The sequence below is a fragment of the Poecilia formosa genome, unplaced genomic scaffold (genome assembly GCF_000485575.1).
Source record: "Poecilia formosa unplaced genomic scaffold, Poecilia_formosa-5.1.2 Scaffold117, whole genome shotgun sequence".
NCBI classification, from domain to species: domain Eukaryota; kingdom Metazoa; phylum Chordata; class Actinopteri; order Cyprinodontiformes; family Poeciliidae; genus Poecilia; species Poecilia formosa.
In genome coordinates, this window is record NW_006800056.1 from 1,347,890 (window position 1) to 1,354,955 (window position 7,066).

The 7,066-nt window shown below is 37.7% G+C and overlaps 1 long non-coding RNA gene across 2 annotated transcripts; it reads right to left on the minus strand.

Annotated features, from left to right (window-relative positions):
- Positions 1-1,101: 1,101 nt before the first annotated feature.
- Positions 1,102-3,156, minus strand: LOC107837132 (uncharacterized). 2 transcript variants are annotated; one of them, XR_001663127.1, is made up of 4 exons: positions 3,094-3,128; positions 2,290-2,445; positions 1,451-1,690; positions 1,102-1,356 (listed from the first exon to the last, which is right to left on the minus strand). It is a non-coding gene; the product is annotated as an uncharacterized LOC107837132 (long non-coding RNA). The 2 variants fall into 2 exon arrangements; XR_001663128.1 differs by lacking the exon at positions 2,290-2,445 and having other exon boundaries at positions 3,094-3,156.
- Positions 3,157-7,066: the final 3,910 nt, after the last annotated feature.

Here is a 7,066-nt window from a genome sequence, read left to right on the forward strand (position 1 = left end):
CCCCCCCCCCAAAAAAAAAAAAACTAGCGGGAATAAAGTCTCATTTACCAAAACAAAAGAGAAATCCTACAACCACTAAGATCTGATGCTCCTCCGTTTTTATTTCCATTTCATGAGGAGGCGGACACAGATGAGGAGGGGAACACACATGAGGAGGCGAACACAGATGAGGAGGGGGACACAGTTTTCACTGTGTCAAATGAAACAAAGCTCAGAGCAGTGAGAAAGAACAGCAGCAGCTGAAAATAGAACAAATTTAGCAACAAAATTTTTATTTTTATTGTGTTCTGCAACTCAAAACCCAGGGATTTTGTTTTAATGTTGCTTTAAACCCCAATAACGAACTTCTTATTTCAAAGTTGAGGTGATTGAACGATTTTTCCAGAAATACTTTATGGAAGACCTGTTATTCAAAATTCACATTTTGTACATATTTGTACTTCCATTTGGGTTTCTACCAATTCTAAATTCAGCTCAAGTGTTTAAAAAAAATACTCAGATGTGTTTTGGCAATAAATTTATATTTTTTTGCTATCTGGAAAATGAGTCTTTTCAAAAACCTTCAGAACGTAACGTCACAAATCAGTCGTCACTGAGTGTTACCTAGCAACCCAAGTAGAATTCCACCCGTTGCCTAGCAACCCCAGCTGAGCTTTAGCATGTTTGGTTGGCTGGTTTTCCCACTGTATGCACTGTACAATGGCTGCTGGAAAAGACAAGTGTTTTGTTGCTGACTTACCATCCAGAAACCACTTGCTGCATTCTTGTTGGTTGTGCAGGAGGATCCACTTCTGCTTTTCAAAGATGTATGGTAGTATAATTGTGCTTCTGCCATTTTCATGTGAAAGTGTCAACGTTGACTTGGGGGTCGTGGCCAGCAGCAGCTCATTTGGATTTAAAGTGACAAGACGCCCTAAAACAGCTTAAGACAGAATAAAATCTCATTATTTAAGAATGACTTTGTGCAAAAAAATTCAGTAAACATGTTTTGTTCAAGGAAGCACATTAAACTAATTTTCCAACACATCAGTGTGAAACACAAATCTAGTAAACAGAGAGTTCAGACGTTCATCTCCAAATAAAGCACAGCAATGGATCGTGTTTGTCTGGGTGTAACAAGCTGGCAGAGGAAGGCTGGTGGTGTTTGTGCCAGAGGTGAGGCGACGGTTGCAGGCTCCAGGGGCGGAGGGTTGACCTTTTGGGCCGGGCGGGAGGTTTGGACCGGGATCTGAGGCAGCACTGTGAGGCCGCTGGGGAGCAGCTCTATCTGTGGGCGCAGAGCCAGCTGTGATCTGCTGCGTTTCCCCATCAGACGGACAGAGAACTGCCTGATCCCAGGAGGAGAGACGAGAATTTCTACCCGGCAGAAACAGGATAGAGCAGAGAGGTAATTGTTGAGGAAAATAACGGGGGAATAAACAAACATGATGAAATTATTTTGTTCCCTTACTGTTGTCCTGCGGTGGTTCATGCTTTCTGGGTCTGGTTTGGTTACGTTTTGTTCGTGTTTTCTTTTAAAACCTGTTCTGGGTTCAGCTCCAAGGTCAGCCTGCTGCGTGGAGCTTCACGAATGCAGGTTTGTTGTCACTTAGCCTTTCCATCATGCTGGGAAATCCACAAATCCCCACCAGACTGCTCCTGGTTCGGTTGAAGAAGTGGCTCCAGACAGATGTTTGGGTCTGTAATGTTTCTTGGGAAAGAATCAACCCAAAAATTAAATGCAAGAAGGTACAATATTAGGGGAAAAAATCGATATTTCAATCATAGCATTTCAGCAAAAATCTGCTGTTTGCTGAACAGATCATGCTTTCTTACAGTTTCATCTGTGATGATATGAAATGAAGTTAGATCAAAAAAAGCTAACTTCATCCTCTTTTTTTCTTCATGTCATTACTTTTGTTTTGGAATTTTTTCAGTCATCTGCCTCCAAACAAGTAGTTGGATACAAATTTAAGAAATGTGGAAGAGTTCCCATAATCCAGTTAGACTGTTAGGGTTTTAAATTTCAGCACATTTCAAAGAAAACATCACATTTCTGACATAATTTGAATCAGTATATTTGATTATTTAGACAAAACCATAAATAATCAAACATCCTGGCCAGAAATAACATTGTTCTTGTTCTTGGAGCCTTTGAATAAGAACAAATTTCTCTGTTATGTTGACCTTTACTCAGCTGAAAAAGCTTCTTCGGCCATTACTCAACAAGAACAGAGACGTTTGAGGTGGCAGAACCAGAACCATCTTTGTGGCCAGAACATTTAATACTTCACAAGAAATTAAACCCACAATTCTTGGGAAGTCATCATAGGTCCCTCCTATTGCAGCATAACAGACGTCAGACTCCATGCTAGGACAGACTTCTGCCCAGATGTCAAGAAAAGCTGCAGGAACAGCCAAAACTGGGCAGCAGGACCTAGATGGTATAATTTTGTTCCTGAAGTTCTGAGAGAGAAAAAGTTTCTGTTCTGAGTTTTGATCTTTAGGCTCCAAATAAAAATAAAAAAAAACAGTAAAATGAGCTGGTTATAAAACTATGTGTTTTGTTCAAGACTCACATGATGAGAGAAACAAATAACAATTCTGAACCGGAAGTGATCACCGCCTTCTTTAAGGCAAGCGCATGCGCAACGCATAGCGGCCCGTGGAGTCGTGGCTTCGACATAAAAAATAAAATTCTAATTCTAAAATACTTATTGATCCCAAATATGTGCGAAAGAAAGATACATGAACAAAATGGCTGTTGTCGGGATCGACCCGTATGAGACAAAGAAGGAAAATATGTCAGTGGACAAGTGGCCTCCGACCAACTTCTACGAACACGAAGAGCGTAAAACATGGAGGAGCGTCACGGCCTGACGCAAACAGCCAACGTTTCAACGGATTTGTAAAGGACGGACGAACTCATCGTGTGAATAACAAGGTTCTGGTGACTGGCAGAGTAAGTCCATGTAGTAGCATATATAGCTAGCAGATAAAAGCTATATTAGCTAAGCTAATTTTGCAAGTTCGGCAGTAAGTACTATAATAAATGTCATATTTATCTTAGTACTACTAAAAACTGAGATCACGTAAGAGTTGAAATGTACTTACATTATTTATAAGTTAGGAACGAGGCGAGAGCTGGATCTAAGTTTTGTGGTTTGTTTACTGTTGTCATAGCAAAGCCATAGCAACTGTCTGCCAAGATGGCTGTCAGTTATAAAGTTCACGGAAGTGTGACGTCACATGAGACCTATCCTACTATAGGTTTTTCACCAGGTTAGAGCAGCTTCTACTTCAGGTCGGCAGCGCACACGATTATCATATCCTCACTTTGTTAAACATGAAGCATCATCAAAAACGAGGTTTTCCTGAATTTGAATTCCAACTAATTCAGTAGTAGACAAACTCATAAAAGAAAACAATCAAATTTTGTTTAGTAAATGATTTTTATACACTTTTTTCTGCCTGTTCAGCAACTGTATCTGTAACTATAGATTTGCAGGTTGAGACATTGATAAAGTAATGAAAACCAGCGTTGGGTAATAAGTAGTTACATTTACTGAAGTACATTTTTTATTTATTTATTTACTTTTAGAAGAATTTTACTGCACTGTACTTTTTACTTTTACTTTAGTAATTTTATTATGAAGTATTTTTATTCTTGCTTGACTAAAACTTCTGGATTTTTTACCCTCTGAATGAAAATCAAACATGTTTTAACCAAAAATTCACCAGACACACACCAGCAGTTTCTGTTAAAGTTTCATAAAATTTTTATTGAAAGTAGCTGATTAGGAAAATTTTATTCTTTGTTGCTTATATGAATTATTATCATTTTGGTCCTTAAAATACCCAATTTTCCACTTAATTTTATACTTTGGTTCATTTGATTATGTAATTTTTAAACATTAAATGGTAATTTCATCAGTTAGTCAGTACTTAGATTATTTTACCAAATACTTTTTTACTTTTAATTGAGTATTTTTAGGATGGCTGCTTTTTATTTTTACTTGAGTAAAATATGTTGAAGTATTTAAACTCTTACTTGAGCATAGTTTTTGGTCCTCTGTTGAAAACTATACCAGGAGCTCTTAAATAAACTCAAAGTGACTCCATTTAACTTTATCTCTTCCCCTCAAACATCATCTCCCTTCTGCTTTTTTGCTTTTTCTTCACTTTTCTCTCCCTTTTTTTCAATTTCCCCCATCGGCTGTGTTGCTTCTTCCTCTTCTCCTGTCATTTTTCCCATTTTTCCATTTCTCTCCCCTTTCTCCTCGGCCTCTGCTGTCCCCGGGGGGTACGAGACAGGCTGGGAGATTCTGCGTTCGCGCCGCTGTCATGGCCTGAGCTCCCATCTGAGGAGCCTTTGATGGTGCTGGGGATTATTCATCCTGTTCGCCGGGCCGTGTAGCGCTGTCACACAACAGCCGCAGCATCACATGCATGTACAGACGTGCACATAAAGGCACACTCTTGATTAATATAACGCCGCCAAAATTTCATACATTGCCTCACTTTGATGTTGCCTCTGCGGTTGTTATTAGGAAAATTTGAAGTTAAGATGCAGAGATGATTCTTGGCTCATTCAGCAGAGCAATCATCATTTAATTGATGCTACACATGTATGATGCAGGCACATGGATTTGTATTTTTTTTTGTTTCCACCATGATCAGCTTGGAGCAAACTGCTGTCATAAACTGGTGGTAAAATAAAAAAAATAACCCCTGTTTAAATATTCAGTTTAATCTCTTTTCTGCTGGGATAATTTATACGGTAAAAATATGTTTTAAAGCAAAATTCGACAACTCTGAATGTGTTTTACTGCTCGCTTTTTATTAACTTGACATTTCAACAGATCCTCGGTTTGTAAAAATAATTTGCAGAAAACAAAATGAGCCTAAAACTGAAGTGAGGAGCTGATTTTACAGGTACAGCGCGTGCAAAAGTTTTAAACCATCCTCCATTCTGAAGATCCAGAATTACTTTATTTATTCAAATTTGTCCAGTTTTCCTTTGGAAAGCAATGTCAATACAATATCTGTTCAGTATCCACATTTTTCCTCAATTTCTGCAAAACACAAAATGTTAGCCTGTATTTTTGATCTACCTTTTAGTGCAAAAGATAAAACTAATTTACAAGTAACTTAGCAGCAAATTGAATGAGCTTGTTCTAAGTCACTAATTCTTACCTCTTAGAACTATTAACTTACAATAAGCTCCTTTATCTTGCTGAAAAGTTACTTGTAAGTTATTTTTCTTCTTATTGCAAGTGTATTCAAATATTTGCACTAGAAAACTAGACAAAAACAGTTTGCACTATTTTGAGTTTTTTCAGTGTAGGTATACATCACACCTCACAGCCAACACGTTTAAGCAAAGCTCCTCCCATTCACTGTGCAGCTTCCTGTACAGTGAATAGTTCAGGAACTGATTCTTTGAACAGATCTTTCACTCACAGTTTCAGTTTTATACTTGTTGAGTTTTGCAAACTCTGTTTCTGAATTTGCCTAACTGGCCATTTCAGTCCGTATCAGTAGATTTTAAACTGTTCAGTTCAGAACTATAGGCATATAAAAATAAACAACTTGAAGAATTATTAACTGTCAATAACTCAAACTTTAACACAGATGTCGACCTTTATTCACCTCAAATCTTACAAAACAACCATGCAACTTAACGGCTTAAAATTTATACGGAAAAGTTAATTTGGGGAAGTTAACTAATTGGCATTATCCCTGTAAATTAATCAGATTAATAAATGTTATTGCTTGACAGCCCTAGTTTGAATATTTCACTATAATTTGTCTACATGTGAATACACCAGTAGAGTGGCAAAAAATATAGAACTTTTTCAGCATATATTAACTTTCTCAGTTGTATTTTTAAATAAAAGAAGATAAAAGCTTTTAGCAAATGTAAGTAACATTAAGATGTAATGTAATACCAAATAATTTACCAAGTAAATTAGTACTTTAGAAGTTATGTATTTAAAAAACTAAGCGTGCTAAACGTCTTCAAAAATGGTAAAGCGCAAAACAACAAATTAGCTCCACTTTTAGCACATTAGCGGCAGCAAGCACATTTTGAGAGCTACATTAGATTCATAGCTCAGGAACCAGTTTTAACTTTTGTTTTTTGTTTGTTTTGTCAGATTTTCTGTCTCGCATGCTAATTTATCTGACGTTCTTAGTTTGAACGTCTGTGTGTTGGTTTAGCAACGTGGCTCCTGGCTCCTCGTTCTCACCTCACTCAAACTCCAATCTGAAGACCTGTTTTGGATGTTTTTCCCATCTTCTAAGGTCCCTAGAGGAATTTGGGTGCTTCTCCTTAATGATCCTGAACGGTGCAGCAGTGGCAGTATGTGGGCTGTTGGTGTAGGCGATGGGAGATGGAAGAGCAGAGCTCCACAGCACCTCATTAGGCCCAAAACTCCCGAGCTGGAGGCACATTAAAGAGCAGCCATGCCTTTCAACATGTGCCTGCGAGTCTCCCTTCCCTGCTCTCCCCGCTGCAGGAGCACCACCTCGTCCTTAAGATGCATCCATACATGCACTGAATGCAAGCAGGGAGATGTAGCGGACTGGTGTGATTTAAGGACGCAGCACACATTTATTCTACATGGTGCAATAAATGCAGTCAGCATATCAGATCTGTAATCACATGGCAAAAACACAAATTCTTAAGTATTTTTGTCTAGTCTCTAGTTCAAATACCGTAGTACACTTAAAATAAGACAAAATTAACCCAAAAGTACCATTTCAGCAAGAAATAGGAGTTTGTTTTAAGCCAATAATTCCTTAATATTGATGAAAAGTTCTAGCTCCACTGGCAGATTATTTCACCTACAACATGGAGAAAATGTCTTGTTATAAGTGAAATAATCTGTCAGGGGAACTAGAACTTTTTCATCAACATTAACGAATTATTGACTTAAAGGGGACCTATTATGTAAAATTCATTTTTGCAAATTTTTTTTCTTCTGTTCCGGTTTCTATTGATTCTAAAGTCCAAGCACTAAGACAAACATCCAGTTGTTTTATGGCAATAATTTAATGTTTTTTGGTGTATGAAAAACGACCC